General features: G+C 41.3%; 1 long non-coding RNA gene across 2 annotated transcripts in view; it reads right to left on the reverse strand.

The window, feature by feature from the left end:
* Nucleotides 1–18,777, reverse strand: part of LOC129553420 (uncharacterized) — a 33,748-nt gene extending 14,971 nt beyond the window's left edge. For both annotated transcript variants that reach the window (XR_008685453.2, XR_016035221.1), the window contains exons 1-3: nucleotides 18,555–18,777; nucleotides 9,074–9,198; nucleotides 1,266–1,378 (exon numbers count right to left, since the gene is read on the reverse strand). This is a non-coding gene — a long non-coding RNA (uncharacterized LOC129553420). The remainder of the gene's footprint in view (nucleotides 1–1,265; nucleotides 1,379–9,073; nucleotides 9,199–18,554) is intronic.
* Nucleotides 18,778–20,207: the final 1,430 nt, after the last annotated feature.

Here is a 20,207-nt window from a genome sequence, read left to right on the forward strand (position 1 = left end):
CATGAGAAATGCACGAAAAAGACATCTCACTGTAGGAGATGGGCAAAATGTGTTGACTTTGGAAATGAATGAATCGATACACAAAAGGCAAAATGGCTGTAACATAAACACTGGACTTCATTTTATAGAGATCTTTCCAGAGTGCAGCAGCTAGCAATTCTGAGACCACTGTACATGTAATCTGAAAAGGAGAAAAGAGCTGACAAATGCAAATGGTGGGGGCCAGGCTCCTCGCTGCAGGAGTGGGAAGTTACAGGTAAGCTAAGAACAAGAGGATGAAGCTGAGCCCCTGACCACCGCTCCTTATGGCTCTGAGTTGTGTCCAACAGGACCACCACCACCTGTATGTAGGTGCTATAACCCACCTGCCTCCTCCTGGCCTTTCCCCTTCCACCCTGCAATGATTCCAGTGACATTTCCAGCCTGAACCCCTCTCCCAGGCCAGGTGCTTCTGTCCATCCATGGCCTCCCCATCTCATCCTGTGGACTAACAGGCCCCTCAAGGACTGCGATCCTGCTGCTTCCCATGCCCAGGAGGCAGCCCCAAATTCTCCAGCTGCTGAGCCCAGACACCTGGTGTAACCAAGCAGGAGCCTATGCGGCCCTCCCAGGACAGACCCAGTCCCATATCCTCTGCTCTGGCTCCTCTCTGACACATGGAGATAATAGTATCTAAGGCACACTCAGGGAGTTGTTTTACAGCTGCTAAAAGCCCCACTGAGTGGCAGAAGTCAACTACTTGATGAGCATGAACACGTCACCCCCAGAGTGTCCAGTGCCTGAGGATTTGTGAGGTTAGCCGCCTCTTACCTCACCAACCAGAGAACCGTGCACCAGCGAATCACATACTCGGTGACCCCCTCCCTCGTGTAACCTGAAAAACTGCTTTCCTGAAACCCTTCAGGGATTTCAGGGTTTAGAGCACAAGTTACCCGTCTCCATGTATCAGTGCCTTTACAATTAATGCCGCACTTTCCTTTTTTGCAACTGGCGTCAGGCGACTGGCTTCATTGCACTCAGGTGTGTGGACTCAAGTTTGGTTCCCAGGTCCTTGTGCCCCAGGGACTGTCAGCTCCTTCTCCAGGGCATATGGCCAACCCCCACGCTAATTCCCCTCTATACCCACGGCCCTGGCCCAAGCCTAATCCCTCCATCAGGCCCTACAAAGCTCCCTGCCCTCACGGTGCGTCTCACATCCCAACCAACATGGTCTTTCTGAAGCCTGAACAAGACCATGCCCCGCTCCTCCCTGTGATTCCCCTCACCTGAGGAAACGAGGCCTTGATCCGTTCCACGTGATTCCAGGATCCTCATTCTCTCCAGATTCCACGTGTGTGGCCGCTGTCTGTGCCAATCTATATGGGCCTGTGGTGATCTCCTAAAATAAGGGTTATTTTATACACAGATAATGGGGTGAATGGTGACCCCAAAAGGTGTGTCCCCCCAGAACACGGGAACAGGCCCGTATCTGGGAAAAGGGTCTTTGTAGATGTAGTTAAGGATATCAAGGTAAGGTCATCTAGGGTTAGGCTGACCTCCAATCCATGACAGAGTCCTTATAAGAGATGAAAGAGGACACAGACGAGAAGCCTCGTGAAGATGGAGGCAGAGGTGGGAGGGAGGGGGCCACAAGCCCCGGGACCCCTGGAGCTGGAGAAGGCAGGAAGGACCCTATCCTGGAGCCTCTGGAGGGACCTCAGCCCTGAGCCACCGTGATCTCAGGTGTCTGGTCTCCAGGACTGGGGGAGGATGAACTCCTGTTGCTTTAAATCACCCAACATGTGGTCGTTTGTTAGAGAAGCCACAGAGAACTCACACAGGCCCTGCTCTGTAGGACCCTAGAAGTGGGGGTCTCACTAAAGGAAGATGGAGGCTGGATTACAGAACCCTTAGAGTCAGCACTGGGCCCTCAGAAATGCTAAAACAGTGGATGGAACCCAAAATGTTGAGGGGTCAAGTCTGAACCCTGTCCCTAGGGGTACTGGCTGCACACACCTCCCCGGTTCTTACACCTGTATGTGGCATAATAAGTATCTAGTCCTGACGGAGGACATTCAATGTCACTGTTCACATTGCTCATTAAGAACCCACCAGTTACACAGGTGAAAACCCAATTAGAATGCTTGATACACCAATGAGCAATTCTGAAGATGGTTGGGGGTAGGGACTTAGGTGCAGACCACAGCCCTTCTACCCACCCAACCCCCCACCCCCACTCCCACAAGGAGGCTCCTCAGTGGGAAGCTGGGGGACCATGCAGTGGTATCTTGAAGTAAATGCTGCCTGATCCCTAGGCTAGCTGCTCCTGAACATTCTCCACCCATCCCAGTTAAATACTCGAATATGTGCAAAAAGAATTAGAGATACCAAGGGAACATTTCATGCAAAGATGGGCTCAATAAAGGACAGAAATGGTATAGACCTAAAGGAAGCATAAGATATTAAGAAGAGGCAGCAAAAATAGACAGAACTGTACAAAAAATATCTTAATGACCCAGATAACCAAGAATAGACAGAACTGTACAAAAAATATCTTAATGACCCAGATAACCAAAGATCTTAATGACCCAGATGATTTGATCACTCACCTAGAGCCAGACATCCTAGAGTGTGAAGTCAACTGGGCCTTAGGAAGCATCGCTATGAAAAAAGCTAGTGAAGGTGATGGAATTCCAGCTGAGCTATTTGAAATCCTGAAAGATGATGCTGTGAAAGTGCTGCACTCAATATGCCAGCAAATTTGGAAAACTCAGCAGTGGCCACAGGACTGGAAAAGGTCAGTTTTCATCCCAATCACAAAGAAGGGCAATGCCAAAGAATGTTCAAAGTACCACACAGCTGCACTGATTTCACATGCTAGCAAAGTAAAGCTCAAAATTCTCCAAGCGAGCCTTCAACAGTCCATGAACCAAGAACTCACAGATGTTCAAGCTGGATTTAATTGCCAACATCTGCTGGATCATAAAAAAAAAAAAAAAAACAAGAGAATTCCAGAAAAACATCTACTTCTGCTTCATTGACCATGCTAAAGCCTTTGACTGTGTGAATCACAGCAAACTGTGGGAAATTCTTAAGCGGATGGGAATACAAGACCACCTTATCTGCCTCCTGCAAAACTTTATCCCAGTCAAGAAGCAACAGTTAGAACCGGACATGGATCACTGGACTGATCCCAAATTGGGAAAGAATTATGTCAAGACTATATTGCCACCCTGCTTATTTAACTTACATGCAGAGTACATCACGGGCTGGATGAAGCACAAGCTGGAGTCAAGATTGCCAGGAGAAATATCAATAAACTCAGAGATGCAAATGACACCACCCTTATGGCAGAAGGTGAAGAGGAACTAAAGAGCCTCTTGATGAAAGTGAAAGAGGCGAGTGGAAAAGTGGCTTAAAAGTCAACATTCAAAAAACTAAGGTCATGGCATCCAGTCCCATCACTTCGTGACCAATAGATGGGGAAACAGTGGAAACAGTGACAGACTTTATTTTCTTGGGCTCCAAAATCACTGCACATGGTGACTGCAGCCATGAAATTAAAAGATGCTTGTTCCTTGGAAGAAAAGCTATGACCAACCTAGACTATGTATTAAAAAGCAAGAAACTGTAGAAAATTCTTCAACTGATGGGAATACCAGACCACCTTACCTTTCTACTGAGTAGTTGGTATACAGATAAAGAAACAATTTAGAACCGGTCATGGAAACTGGTTCCAAATTAGGAAAGGAGTGTGTCAAGCCTGTATACTGTCACTCTACTTATCTAATTTCTATGCAGAGTACATCATACGAAATGCTGGGCTGATGAAGCACAAACTGGAATTGATTGCTGGGAGAAATCTCAATAACCTCAGATACGCAGATGACACCTCCATTATGGCAGAAAGCAAAAAGGAACTAAAGCGCCTCTTGATGGAAGTGAAAGAGGAGATTGAAAAAGCTGGCTTAGAACTTAACATTTGAAAAAATGAAGATCATGACATCCAGTCCCATCACTTCATGTCAAATAGATGGGGACACAATGGAAAAATGACAGACTTTATTTTCTTGGACTCCAAAATCACTGCAGATGGTGACTGCAGCCTTGAAATTAAAAGACGCTTGATCCTTGGAGGAAAAGCTATGACCAACCTAGACAGCATATTAAAATGCAGAGTCATTACTTTGTCAACAAAGGTCCATCTAGTCAAAGGTATGGTTTTTCCAGTAGTCATGTATGGATGTGAGAGTTGGACCATAAAGAAAGCTGAGAACTGAAGAATTGATGCTTTTGAACTGTGTTGTTGGAGAAGACTCTTGAGAGTCCTTTGGACTGCAAGGAGATCCAAACAGTCAATCCTAAAGGAAATCAACCCTTAATATTCATTGAAAGGATTGATGCTGAAGCTGAAGCTCCAATCCTTTGGCCACCTGATGCCAAGGACTGACTCGTTGGAAAAGACCCTGATGCTGGGAAAGATAGAAGGAAGGGAAAGGGGATGACAGAGGATGAAATGATTGGATGGCATCACTGACTCAATGGACATGAATTTGAGCAGGCTCTGGGAGTTGGTGACGGACAGGGAGGCTTGGCTTGCTCCAGTCCAAGGGGTCGCAAAGAGTCAGACAAGACTGAGCGACTGAACAGAACTGAATGTTCATATTTGGTCCACTCTAACCTCTTTTGTGTTCACTTTATGCTATACTTACTGCTAACAGCAAAATTACCATTGGAGCTCTGATTACTTTTTTTTTTTCTTGCAATGCTAGCAGGAAAACCAAAGAGTAATTTCTACATCAAACCAGAGAATTATAATAGACACTTTAAATAATTTTATGTAACAACATTGCCATGCTCCTATACAGTCAAAGGCTATGGTTTTTCCACTGGTCATGTATGGCTGTGAGATTTGGACTATAAAAAAGTTGAGCACAGAAGAATTGATGCTTTTTAACTTTGATGTGGAGAAGACTCTTGAGAGTCTCTTGGACTGCAAGGAGATCCAACCAGTCCATCCTAAAGGAGATCAGTCCTGGGTGTTCACTGGAAGGACTGATGTTGAAGCTGAAACTCCAATACTTTGGCCACCTGATGCGAAGAGCTGACTCATTGGAAAAGACCCTGATGCTGGGAAAGATTGAGGGCAGGAAGAGAAGGGGACGACAGAGGATGAGATGGTTGGATAGAATCACTGACTCAGTAGACATGGGTTTGGGTGGACTCCAGGAGTTGGTGATGGACAGGGAGGTCTGGTGTGCTGCAGTTCATAGGGTCACAAAGAGTCGGACAGGACTGAGCGACTGAACTGAACTGCACTATATAGTCAAATGAACATTCAAAATGACCTGATTTTTCTGTTTATTTCAGAAAGTTAGAATTTGATTAATGTAAACAATAATTATATATTAATAAATAAGCTAATAATAAAGCCATTCTCTTTCCTATGTTGCCAAAACTAATTGACTACAAGTTAATTTTAGCAACTATTAGTAAAGTAAGACCCTTATCAACAAGTGAAGGTGTATAGGAAAATTCTAATATATCTAAAAACGATCAATGAAAAATGATGAGAAATTCAGTGAAACTTTAGTTGGTATAGGAAACAGAAGATTATGAAAACAAAGCCAACAATCATGTACCAGTCTTTGATGCCTGTGGCTGTCATAAGCATTGACCTTTATCCTCCATCTGACATTGTAAACGGTGCTTTGTAAATTTCTGATGCTTGCAACCTCCTAAAGAGATTGCGATAAAATGGGATTTGAAGGACATTCTTACAGTTTCCTTCTACCAGGCTGTGGTGAGCTCAAGCAATACATACTCCCGAGGACAGAAGACAGAAATGTTGGGAAGCAGCGATTACTTCCACTGCACTTAGGGAGAAAGGGCATGTTGGTACTCAGCAACTGCCTAGTACAAGAGTAAATGCAACACCTCAGTGATTAATTCTTTTAAAAGTCTATAAAATGACAATGACTAGCATGAAATATCCTTCAGAAGTTCCTTCACAGACCTCCCATCATAATCACAAGCATAATAAAAACACTGACTTTACATGGTCTCAACACAATATTTGGGCTTCCCTGGTAGCTCTGCTGGTAAAGGATCTGCCTGCAATGCGGCAGATTGCAGATCTTCCCTGAGTTGGGAAGATCCCCTGGAGAAGGGAAAGGCTACCCACTCCAGTATTCTGGCCTAGAGAATTCCATGGGCTGTACAGTCCATGGGGCAGCAAAGATTGGACACAGTGAAAATGAGCAACTTTCACTTTCACTTTTCACACAAAATTAGACTAACGTGACAATGGCTGGAGAGGCTTTTCTATGACATCAGGCCTGGTATTTACTGCACAATACACATTGGTTTAGTGCATCACCATGTGTTGTGTAAATAGAGGCTTACTAACAGGGTGAGTACATATTCTAGAATAAAACAGCAAATAACACTGCAAATTCAGGAACAACAGCTGGAGTGACAGTGACCAACTCCACAAGGGCTGCTCCTTATCGAGCCAGGCTTGCCCCCCAGCTACTGGCATAAATGCGTGGCCAGCTGGGATATTAGCAACTGGTTGTATCTGTTGATTTCACTTAGAAAAATAGCCTAATATTTTGCATGTTTACTAGCACAAGGAACGGAGAAGGTGATGGCACCCCACTCCAGTACTCTTGCCTGGAAAATCCCATGGACGGAGGAGCCTGCTAGGCTGAAGTCCATGGGGTCACTATGAGTCAGACAGACTGAGCGACTTCACTCTCACTTTTCACTTTCATGCATTGGAGAAGGAAATGGCAACCCACTCCAGTGTTCTTGCCTGGAGAATCCCAGGGACGGGGGAGCCTGGTGGGCTGCCGTCTATGGGGTCGCACAGAGTTGGACACGACTGAAGCGACTTAGCAGCAGCAGCAGCAGCACAAGGAAAAGAATAATGTTCCTTGTAGAAGGAATTTGGATTGACACACTTCTGTTTTATCACAGAAGTTGCTTATGATAGGTTCTGATCACAAATAGATTGCTATTTCCAAATTTATGGAAAGTTATGTGGAGATTATTTTAAAACGTGGCAACAGACCTAGTAAGCTTGTCAACTAATGAACGAATCCATACAAACATTAGTCATCAGCCTCGTCCTCTACAGTTGACGCCCAGGGTCTGCTCTGAGAGGAGCGGAGCTGCTCGCGTCAGAGAATCGGGCCTTTCTTCTCCGGAGCGTTTCTTCGTCACTCGGTTGCGTGCAGTGAGTAAAGTACTTGAGGACCTAACGCATACGACAGCATGAGGTAAAGAACACAGACTTTTCATTCGCTTTCTCTCTCAAAGGGTGGAATATTTGGGGCTTGCATTGATTTTATGTCTGGATTTCATGTACAATTTTTATATGATATTTTAGTTGAATTACAATAGGAATGAAAACATTGATATAATACTAATAAATCATATTGCTGTGTACAGTTGTCACATATGATTAACAGGAGATTTAAATTCCCAGTTGTCATTACAAAGGATTAAAGCTATTTAGCATCTTCCTGAATCTATGCCAGGAATGAACAGCATTTCTCAAAATATTTCACTGAGGCAACTACAATGAGGCATAAAACTATGTTTCGACTCACAAATTTCTGAGCATGGCTCAGAATACAGATGTAATTTTCAATATTAGAGTTCTTTACGTGTCCATCAATAGCATTTGTTTTTATGTGTACAGAAGAAAAAAATCCACGAGTATAAAACTTGTTCACATAAAACAGTGTGTGAATTGTTATCTTCCCAACGCAGGGACCAAACTCAAGTCTCCTGTCTTGCGAGGCATATTATTTCCCAAACGTGCTGCCTGGGAATCAGTACACGTTTCGAGAACTACTGCCGTCAGCTTCCACTCTTCATGACAGGAGGAGAAGTAAGATCATTGGGAGAAGTACTCAAAAGTGTATTTACTTAGCCAAAGAAATGTTATACTGGGTACTCCAATTATTTCTGGGACAAGTTCCAAGTCCTCCAATTATGATGGCTATAACTGAAAAATTGTACTCATGGGATGCGATGGCTACATTATAAATTTATTCATCTCATGGTACTGCTTCAGATATGCCTACTTCAACATGAAATACTGGACTTAAACTGTGCTACAATTCCAGCTCAAGCAAGAAAAAGTAAATATAAAGTGCTGATCATTGTCATTTTATGAAAATAATCAGCAATTTGTCAACATATGTAAAATGCCAGAGCAAGCCTTGAAATGTAACTCTAAAAACAGTTTTCAGTTCAGTTCAGTTCAGTCACTCAGTCGTATCCAACTCTTAGCGACCCCATGAACCACAACACGAAAGGCCTAGGCCCTCTTTTTACCAAGACCTGTGATAAAATACAAGTAAAAAAAAAAAGAGAGAGAGAGAGAGAAAAGCATTAATTTTGTCTGGGCTTCCTCACCTTTTCTTTCTGGCTGGCAGAAAACATACACTAAAGGCCAGGTGACTGCAGGATTTACCAGTGAAATAAAATTTGGTGGGGGAGAAGCACATCACTGTGATAATTTATGGTGAACAGTGCTGAACTATTGATTTCTGAAGGAGAAGATGTCACTCTGGGACCAAAAGACACAGCCTCAGTCACTCAGACCTTCGTGTAGCAAAAAATTTATTAAAGTTAAAAAGGATAGAGAAAAGACATCAGAAGGGGGCAGAAAGAGTACCCCCTTGCTAGTTTTTAGTAAGATATCATATACTCTTCAGTTCAGTTCAGTTCAGTCACTCAGTCGTGTCCGACTCTTTGCGACCCCATGAATCACAGCTACAGCTCCACTGAGCTCCCTAACGTGTTCCCGCCTGCACTGTCCTGTAAAACTTGGAATGGGGGTCTGGCTAGAACCCAGTAACAGCATGAATTGCAAGTCCCCAAAAAAGCTATAATCTGACACACTAGGTTAGTAGCTTCAACTCCCCAGGCAGTTGCAATTGAGAAATGGTTGAAGAGACCAGGAAAAGTTGATCAAGGAAGGAACGCTCAGTCTACATACAAATAGACACACCAAGTCAGTAAAGCAGAAGCTTTCACCCTGAAATAGCAGAAGAATTAGGCCTCTGAGTGTCCTTACCTTGTCTTCACATCCCGGCAGAGACCCCAAGATGATTGGTGAACAGTGCAGAACTCTTGATCTCCAAAGGAGATGTCACTCCAGGATGAAAAGATGCAGTCTCAGAGTCTCAGTCTCAGAGCTTCCTGTAGCAGAAACTTTATTAAAGTAAAAGGGCCAGAGAAAGCTCCTGACATAGACATCAGAAGCAGCCAGAAAGAGTACCCCCTTGCTAGTTTTTAGCAAGGCATTATATACTTGTTCAGTTCAGTCGCTCAGTCGTGTCCGACTCTCCGCGACCCCATGAATCACAGCATGCCAGGCCTCCCTGTCCATCACCAACTCCCGGAGTTCACTCAAACTCATGTCCACAGAGTCGGTGATGCCATCCAGCCATCTCATTCTCTGTCGTCCCCTTCTCCTCCCGCCCCCAACCTTTCCCAGCATCAGAGTCTTTTTCAGTGAGTCAACTCGTCGCATGAGGTGGCCAAAGTATTGCAGTTTCAGCTTTAGCATCAGTCCTTCCAATGAACACCCAGGATTGATCTCCTTTAGAATGGACTGGTTGGATATCTTTGCAGTATAAGGGACTCTCAAGAGTCTTCTCCAACACCACAGCGAGCTGCTAATCACACATAAATTAATCACCTCAAGGCTGAGAGTTGTACCAGGCTCCTCTCCCACGACACACATCCCGATAGCATCGGTACAAAGGAAGTCGTCCCCAGTGTATATCGCATCCACAAAACAATTGACGTAAATTTGAAGAAACACAGATTTCCAAGCAAGATACATAGTTTCATTAACATAGCTTAAGAGACACATTTCCATGAGTAAGAGGTATTGTTTTGTTGAACAATCAGCAGCTCAAGGTTTAGGGAAAAGTTAGTTTCAGTCAGAACCGATTGTCATAGCAACACAGGATTAAGGAAGACTCCTATGAGACTAAAGCAGAACAAAGGAATGTAGGGGGGAAAAAACCTCCAGTTTGAGAATGCTAGCCTCCCTACCAAGATCTGCCTGTTAACTCTTTCTTCTCTAGTAAGAATGTGGCTTAATTAAACTGTTTGACTTTTGTTCAATTCATCTACATGGAGTTCTGTAATACTTCAATAAGGAAGTAAACAAGTCATACTTCCTTTGTTGGGAGCCCTAACATCTGAGTAGCCAGGATAGGCCTGAGACCTTGCTTAGGCCTAAGTTTCAATTTCCTGGAGACAGGGTGGAAGCTAAGTTCGCAGAAACTCCTCCCTAAGAAGATCCCGCCGGCGCCAAAATTAAGAAACTCCTCCCTAGAAAAGTCCTGCCGGCGCCAAAAATCAGGCCAATCAGAGGAAAAAGGGAAATCCCCCAGCATGAACTGGCCAATGAGCTTCTGCCAGTTTGATCTTTTGAACAAAAATAGGTGCTTATGTAATCTAAGACTATAAAAACCGCTGTGACCTGGGCTCGGGGCTCTTGTCAGCACTCCACTGCGCTGGAGGAGGCATGAGCCCTAGCTCGAGCTAGAAATAAACCCCATTCTTGCTTTTCATTGCTGTGAGTGTCTTATTCTACCAGTATGGGGGGACCGGACTCAGGGCATAACACCTTCCACCTTGGAAATCTCTCAGTCTGCACTAACGTAAATCTCTAGCCCAGCACCGACACAATGGGTGTTACAGGCAGTAGCAGTACATAAACGACGATGAGCAGCAACAGGAAATTTATTTATTCTGTTTCAGTTCTCTATTGACTTTTATATAATTATCCAATGAAAATATGTTGATCAATGAAAAAAGAGTCAAAACTATGGACTGAACATTTTATGACCATTATAAATACATGTTGAGTAGTGCTGTGATAACTGTTAGTGTTGGCACAATGATTATCATTTTTATTATGTCTTTTTCATATATTCCTTTTGAGGTTCTGTTCCATTATACATGTTCATAAAATATTCAGTATAGTTTCTTATACTATCCAGTAGGTCCTGTGGTTTTACATATAGTAGCATGAATCTGTTAATAATCCCAAACTCCTAATTAGTCCCTTCTTACCTTTTCCCTTTTGGTTACCATAAATTTGTTTCTTATTTTTGTGAGTCTACCTCTGTTTCATAAATAAGTTCATTAGTATCAATTTTTTACATTCATTCCACATATAACTGATGCCATATGACATGCCATTCTCTGACTTACTTCATGTAGTATGATCATCTCTAGGACTGTCTATATGTGGCTGCAAAAGTCATTACTTCATTCTATTTTATGACTCAGTAATATTCCACTGTGTGTATGTGTTTGTCTATGCACATAAACACATAAATATATCATATATTCTTCATCCATTCATCTGACAATGGACATTCATTATTTATTTATTTAGGTTGGCTTTATTTATTTAAATTGGCTTCTTGTCTTAAATAGTACTGCTATGAACATAGAGGTACATTTATCATTTCAAAGTAGATTTTATTTTTGTCTTTTCCACATATCTGACCAGGAACAAGACCGCTGGATCATATAGCAACTCTATTTTTAGCTTTTTTACAGAATCTCCATCGTGTTCTCCATAGTGGCTACAACTTACATTCCTACCAATAGTACAGGAGGGTTCCTTATTCTCCACAACCACTCCAACATTTGCTATTTGCAGACTTTTTAATGATGACCAATCTGATAGCTGTGAAGTAGTACTTCCTTAAAATGTATTTTTTATTTTCTTTTGAGTAAATGTCAAAACTATGGATTGTCTGTCCCCATTAGCCCTACATACCTAAGTACCTGGTTAATATATTTAGGTAGCTAACTCACAGTTCTAATAACTTGGGTTGGAAAAGTAAAGGCAATATATTTGTTAGATGAATCAATAGAATCTTATTATATATCATTATATGTTGACCTTGTTTTGGGAGTCTAGCAGGGTGATGATGTCTATTGCAAAGAAGGAGATTTAGACTGAGGTATGGGGGTTTGATTAAACAGGCTGTTTATCTGAAATGTGCATGTGTACATACGTATGTCGTTGCTCTATGTTCTATAACCATCCAAACAATGTCACGCTATGGTTCCTGATAAATAATATTGGTAAATAATATTTAATTTAATGTTAGCTAAAAGCTATTTGACTGCATTAAGGATGCTGACATCCATAGCTAACTCCCAAAACCCCCCCAAAATAAAAAAATAGCAAATTCATGAAACAACTATGTGCGAGCATGGCAGGTCAATCATGATGTCTTACTTAAGGGGAAACAGTAAACGATTTACGTGAGATGAAGTAAGAACCAGATACCACAAACAGTTCATTTACAGAAATCCACATGGGAGTGTGGGCCAGAAATTAAGGCACATTTAGGGGCAAGTGGATACTTTCTCACACCTTCACAATTAAGCTCTGATTATCAGCAATGACAGGCTTGTTCACCACAAATGACATCAGGTCAGTTCAGTTCAGCTGCTCAGTCGTGTCTGACTCTTTGTGACCCCATGGACTGCAGCACACCAGGCCTCCCTGTCCATCACCAACTCCCAGAGTTTACTCAAACTCATGTCCATTGAGTCAGTGATGCCATCCAACCATCTCATCCTCCGTCAACCCCTTCTTCTCCCACCTTCAATCTTTCCCAGCATCAGGATCTTTTCAAATGAGTCAGTTCTTCACATCAGGTGGCCAAAAGATTGGAGTTTCAGCTTCAGCATCAGTCCTTTCAATGAATATTCAGGACTGATTTCCTTTAGGATATATCATGTAATACAAATGATATATCATGTAATATATATAATATATAGGTACATGTATTACATGTAACATACATATATAATAAAGCATAGTACTATACTTATATATGTAGAAGGGGCATACAATTCTTAAGGTACAACTATGTACTGCTAGTTGTTATGACATGAATTTTTAATGCTTGTGTAGCACTTGATGATAGTGTTTATGTCCCATTGACAAAGTGCTCAGGAAACAGTATAGCTAGAGCATCTTCCTTGAGTCTAAAGGAGACATATTACTCCCCATTTCTTACAAAGACTCTTAAACTTTAGCAGCTTACTTTTAATAATGATTATTAGTGCTATAACAGCAACAAATACAAAAAAGTACAGAGCAGATGCTAGTTCTCCAACTGTAAGGTATCGTTGGTCAACGGACTCTCTTCCAGTTCACCTTAGTGTTACTAGGTCCACTACTGGGAATCCAAAGAAACATTAGCTAAGAGGTGAGAATGTTATACTCTATTGTTTTGATATACAAACAATTGGGGAAACTGCTAAAATGACAATTTAGACTAAAGATAAAACACCCATTTATTGTGAATGGATCACAGAACAGCAGATGCAAAAACAAGTATTATTTCAGTTTGATGTGAAGTGGGAATGTCTAAGGAGTTAGCTAGAATATAACTTTCTGGGTCTCCTAGAAGGTCAGATGAGACTACTACTAGAATTAATACAACAATTAATAAGTACAATAGAAAAAAACATTAATAAGTACAAAGCAACCAAGTGATCCTTAACTTTGTAGTACGGATGAAATGAGATCTTACCATAACTGGATGGGATCCCTGTCGAATTACTAGACTGTTCCATGAAAGAATAGGAGGTAGCTGACTGCTAAAATGGCAACAAAAAGTGGGAGGGCTAAGTGGAAGGAAAAGAATAGAATGAGAGTGATTTTATCAACTGAAAATCTTCTGCTGATTCTTTTCACTAATTAATGCCAATGGGAGGAATGGCTAAAATGAAACTTGGAATAACTTCCTCCTCAAAAGGACACTGAGCTTCATTAAACAGGTAACAAATTAACGTTATGACTATTAAAACTGTGGGAAAGTCTTAAACAGAAGGGAATACCAGACCACCTGACCTGCCTCCTGAGAAATCCGTATGTAGGTCAAGAAGCAACAGTTAGAAATGGATATGAAACAACAAACTGGTTCCAGATAGGGAAAGGAGTATGTCAAGGCTATACACTGTCATCCTGTTTATTCAATTTACACGCAGAGAACATCATGAGAAATGCTAGACTGGAGGAAGCACAGGCTGGAATCAAGATTGCTGGGAGAAATATCAATAACCTCAGATATGCAGATGATACCACCCTGATAGCAGAAAGTGAAGAAGAACAAAAGAGCCTCTTGATGAAAGTGAAAGAGGAGAATGAAAAGGTTGGCTTAAACCTCAACATTCAGAAAACTAAGATCATGGCATCTGGTCCCATCACTTCATGGCAAATAGGTGGGGAAACAATGGAAACAGTGACAGACTTTATTTTGGGGGACTCCAAAATCATTGCAGATGCTGACTGCAGCCATGAAATTAAAAGACGCTTACTCCTTGGAAGAAAAGCAATGAGCAACCTAGACAGTGTATTAAAAAGCAGAGACATCACTTTACCAAGAAAGCTCCGTCTAGTTCAAGCTCTGGTTTTTCCAGTAATCATGCATGGATGTAAGAGTTGGACCATAAAGAAAGCTAAGTGCCAAAGAATTGATGCTTTTGAACTGTGGTGTTGGAGAAGGCTCTTGAAAGTCTCTTGGACAGCAAGGAGATCCAACCAGTCCATCCTAAAGGAAATCAGTCATGAGTCTTCATTGAAAAGACTGATGTTGAAGCTGAAACTCCAATACTTTGACCACCTGATGCAAAAAACTGACTCATTTGAAAAGACCCTGATGTTGGGAAAGATTGAAGGTGGGAGGAGAAGGGGACAACACAGGATGAGATTGTTGGATGGCATCACTGACTCAATGGACATGAGCTTGAGTAAGCTGTGGGTGTTGGTGATGGACAGGGAAGCCTGGCATGCTGCAGTCCATGGGGTCATAAAGAGTCAGACATGACTGAGCAACTGAATTGAACTAAACTGAAAGATGTTCTAACGTTTCATATTTCTAATATGATGTAAAATCCTCACTGTAAGCCTCTTGTTACATGAGTAAATACACAAATAAAGAATATGGAACCTCCATTTTCATGTAAATAACAAATAATCCATAGACTGCTAACATATTGATACATATGACTTATGGATGAGAAGACAATTATTGTTTGATATACAATGAATAACTAGAATAATCTGTCATATTTCATTTGTAAACTTAAACAAATACAAAACAAACAGTGGGAATTTCATTATGATGAAGTATTTCATGGGGATGATTGATCAATAAATGCAATGTAAACAATTTTGATTAAAACTGGAATTCTCAAATGTTAGTCATTAATGTTCTTTCATATAGTTGAAATACAATGATGATTTTTCATTTCATTGGCATAGTTCCACTTCATGTAAGAATACAAATGAAATTGATTATATTTTAAGTACTGTTTCTGCTGTTAGTTTTATAAGTTTTTTTTTTTCAAAACTCACAAATTTGTATTGGCCTTGGATTTATTAACACGGTAGAACTGATTGTGTTATTCTAAAGAATTTGATGGTTGATTTGGGGCCTTAATGATTTTTTTATTTCCTATACACTGATTGTTAGTAAATTTCTGTAATACAACAACTATAAGTCCTGAGCAAGATGCTGAGGTTTGAGTTTATAATAAAACTGTCTCAGGTACATTTCCTTTCTGTAATGATGAAAATACAGATTGCAATCACAATGCAATATTTGTTCACATTCACTAAATGATTATAACCAGGGTCTAAATATTAACAATGTGGAAAATTAGATACCTTGTGGATATGAAAAATGGTACAGACTATATGTACAATAGATTGGCATTTCCTCAAAAAGAAGAAAATATACCTTACTGCTTACTTCAAAACCTCCACTCCTCAAAAAAAAAAAACCACCTCTGGGCATATACCTCAGTGAACCGAGAACAGCTATTCAAACAACAACTGGTATACAAATACTATTCCGTTCCGTTCCGTTCAGTCGCTCAGTCGTGTCCGACTCTTTGCGACCGCGTGGACTGTAGTCTACCAGGCTTCTCCGTCCATGGGATTCTCCAGGCAAGAATACTGAAGTGGGTTACCATTTCCTTCTCCAGGGGATCTTCCCGACCCAGGGATCGAACCCAGGTCTCCCGCATTGGAGGCAGACGCTTTAACCTCTGAGCCACCAGGGAAGCCCACAAATATTATTAGTGGCACTATTTACAACAGCCCAAAGGCAGGAAGCATTGAACTATCCAGTGGATGAATGTATATGCAAAACAGGGTACATTTAAACATTTTATCAGTACCCTACAAGAAATGGTGTGGCCACTGTGGAAGACATTATAGTAAATCCTCAATAATAAACACATGGAATTAACATATGATATGTCATAACTGGATTCCCATGACTTCTCCAAAACCAGTTATACAACAATTAATTGGAAACCATATGCAATCAAATAAATGTAGACAGGAACTTTACAATAAAAAAGATATAAAATTCATAACATGTACTTTAAATTTTAAACTCAGTGAAAGGCCTTATTCAGAAAACATAAATACAAGCCAAAAACAGAGAAAAATATTTATAAAATATATATCTGATAAAGGATTTATAGTAACGTTATACCGAAAGCTGTAGAATAAGTAAATTCATTAAAGTTACAAATCTGAACATTTGGCAGAAGACAATATATGGACAGGAGATAAGCATATAAACATACTCAAAATCATATATCATTAGGGAATTACAAAGTAAAACAGTGAATGAAGTAGCACTGCAAACCTGTAAGAACCACTGAACTCAACCAAAAAAAAGGAAGAAAGAAAAATGACCCTATTGATTTATGGTCAGTTAGGAAATACACAAGCTCCTTCACTACTGCCAAGATGCATATACAGCTGCTCTGAAAGACAGTTTGACAGTTTTTTCCAAAGCTGAACAAGGCTCACCTGAGGATCCAGCACAGCACATCTAATATTTACAAAACTACTGTTATACACAGTGTCCAAACAAAAACATCATGTAATTATGCATAACAACTCTACTAATGATGGCTAAAAACTTGTAAATATCAGGAGGTCCTTCAGTAGATGACCGTGTAAGCAAACTAAAACATCCAGGTGAAAGGGGGCAAATGCCATCACTTTGGAGTGAGTATTGGGAGCTGATTGATCCTTTTTAAAAAGGACACATGATCATCTCTGAAACCCAAGTTAAGGTGGCTCTTCTGTGGGTCAAATTTACAATTATAAGGGAAATCTTCATTTGCAAGGAAATCTCCCTGTCTATGGGCTTCCCAGCGGGCTCAGTGGTAAAGAATCTGCCAGCCAATATCCTCTGGAGAATATCTGGCAATACCCTCTGGAGAAGAAAAGGGCAATGCACTCCAGTATCCTTGCCTGGAAAATCCCATGGACAGAGGAGCCTGGCGGGCTACAGTCCGTGGGGTTGCAAAAAGCCAGACTTGATTCAACAGCTAAACAACTGCTCCCTCTCCATGCCCAGAATAGAAAAATGACAATCCTGTGACATTCTGATCAGTAGGGAAGACTAAGGCGCATGCTGCACAACAGCCGTGCCCTCCCTTTCGTTTTTGCCTCTTTTAATGCGCATTACTTCGCTGCGGCGGGTCGATCTTCATTGCTGCACACGGGCTCTTCAACTGCAGCATGCGAACTCTTAGTTGTGCCCATGGATCTAGTTCCCAGACCAAGGGTCAGTCCAGGACCCCTGCCCTGGAAGAGCAGAGTCTTTGCCACTGGACCACCAGGGAAATCTCTGTTTTGTTTTGAGATGAAGATGGTATCTTGGGCCATTTCAGAGAGCAACTCAATTTCCTGGGTTTCCTCAGTGTATAAACAGCTATATATGTTATTAAACTTGTTTGCACAACGAGTGAAGGTAGTTTATACTACAACACTGTACACTTAAAAATATTTAAATGGTATGTCATGTTATTTTTTTAAATTACAATGGGAAAAATAATATAGCACTGGTACACAATACAACATGAATAAACACTAAAAACATCCATAGTGAAAAAGCAACCATACAGAAAAGGCCACCCAGATCCCATGTTTATCCTGTTCGCTTTAAATCCATGAAGGTTGTCCAAATGACAGAAAACCTCAGTCACATTCCCGAAAAGAAAACTGGATGAGGCTAGAAAAAAGATACATTCATACAGTTTGGAGAACTAGTGAGAGTAGAGGTGGGTCTCTGGGTTATGTAATAATGTGGAAACCATATGATTTCCTGAACTGGGGGTTATGTGCTGGTTCCTCAGGGGAATGTGCCCATTTAGGGTAAAATATATGGAGTGTTTTAGGTGATGTGGCAAATTTGAGCACTTTGTACCATTATGAGGAGTTTCCTGTACATTTTGCATTAAATGAAGTGAAGTCGCTCAGTCATGTCCGACTCTTTGCGATCCTGTGGACTGTAGCCCACCAGGCTCCTCCATCCAAGGGATTCTCCAGGCAAGAATACTGGAGTGGGTTGCCCTTTCCTTCTCCATTACTAGAAAGTAAATTACTTTTGAAAACAACCATGTTAAGACCATGCCAGAAAATCACATAAGACAGGCATGAAACTTGGTTAACAGAGGCCAAGACTTACCCAGATCAAATTCAGAGGATGCTGTGATGCTCATTGCCCTTGTAGGGGTCCATTTGGGATGAGAAGCACTGTCAGAAGAGTCCATTAGTAGCTACCATGTTTTCGGTCCACCGGATAACGTAGTGCAGGAGAGACTGAAACCATAGACACATTTTTCAACATACTTCATAAAAAGTTGTTAGAATTCATAAATTCAGTATAATTGAAGAATTTGATATCAACGTACAGATATCTGTTTATTTCTATATAATATATAGTAAATATTTTTATATTTAAATATATTTAAGTATTATAGTAAATATATAGTAAATTATTTCTATATAATAAATAGTAAACCTTTAGGAAGAAAAATTAACAAATTTCCATTTACAGCATTAAAAGGAATAAAATATCTAGCAACAAATTTAACCAAGGACATAAAAAACCATGACTCATAAAAACTAGACAGCATCAGGAAAACAAACGGAGGAAAACACAAAGAAACAGGAAAATATTCTATGCTCATGCACTGGAAGAATGAGTTATTAAAACATCCATTTCAACCAAAACCAGCAGCAAATGAAATTATAATGCTCAAGGGCATTCTTCATAGAAATATAAATACTCCTAATATTAGTATGCAACAACTAAGAACTCTGAATAGCCAGAGACTCTGAGAAAGAATACAGCTGGAGGCATCTTGCTCCCTGACTTCAGGCTCCAGCAAGGAGCTGTGGCACCCACAGCAGAGGAACTGGCACACACAGACAGGCGGAGAACACGGAGCCCAGCAACGAGCCCACTTACATGTGGACGGCTAACTCACGAAAAGTGAACCAAAAAGGTGCAGAGAAGAAAGGACAGTCCTCTCAAGAAACAGTGCCAGGAGAACTGGATGCCCTACAGCAAAGAACATCACTGGTCATCCTCCCCATTACACAGAAACCTCACCAAAACCCCACCATTTTCCACATCGAGCTCTTTCCCTCCTGCGTCCTCTGAGGGTTGGCCTGCCCGGTCAGCACCTAGCTGCTCGCGGGCAGCTCCTTCGTCCTCATTTTCCCCTCTTCCAGCGCCTCTTTGCTGATCAGTACTGAGTCAGCCCCGTTCCTCCCAGCGTGGACGCAGCTCCGCTATCCGGAAGCCTGAGCCCTGATGGGTCCTGAGGAGACAAAGTTCCGCCAGCTGTGCCTGGAGCCGACTCTGGGGGCAGAACGTGCCCGTGCCCGCGGGTCAGGGGCGGGTGTGACGCCCCCTGCGCACCGCCAAGTTCAACCCCCGGAGGCAGCATCCTGAATGCTAGTCTTCTGGGTGCACTAAGCTCGGAAATCCTAACTGAAATGGGGCCGACCGTCTTCACAACCCTTCTCAAAATAATTACTTGGAAAAATTAATTAATTAGAAACCACATGATTTAGAAACACCAGTAGTACATCACTGGTCATCCTCTACGTCACACAGAAACCTCGCTAAAAACAGTGAAGAACAGTGATGTTTCTAATTAATTAGAAACCACACAGTCATGAACTTTGCAATTGACACCACAATTCAATGACAAAGCTGTTAAAAAAATTTAGGGAAAAAAAAAAAAAGCTAGGGTATGCTAAGGAGTTTTAACACAAAACACTAAAAGTCAACTTAAAAAATTTTTAAAATAAACTAATTAAAAGGCCG

Source organism: Moschus berezovskii, chromosome 18 (assembly GCF_049115385.1).
Source record: "Moschus berezovskii isolate FMDL1 chromosome 18, NW_MosBer_1.0, whole genome shotgun sequence".
Lineage (NCBI taxonomy): Eukaryota > Metazoa > Chordata > Mammalia > Artiodactyla > Moschidae > Moschus > Moschus berezovskii.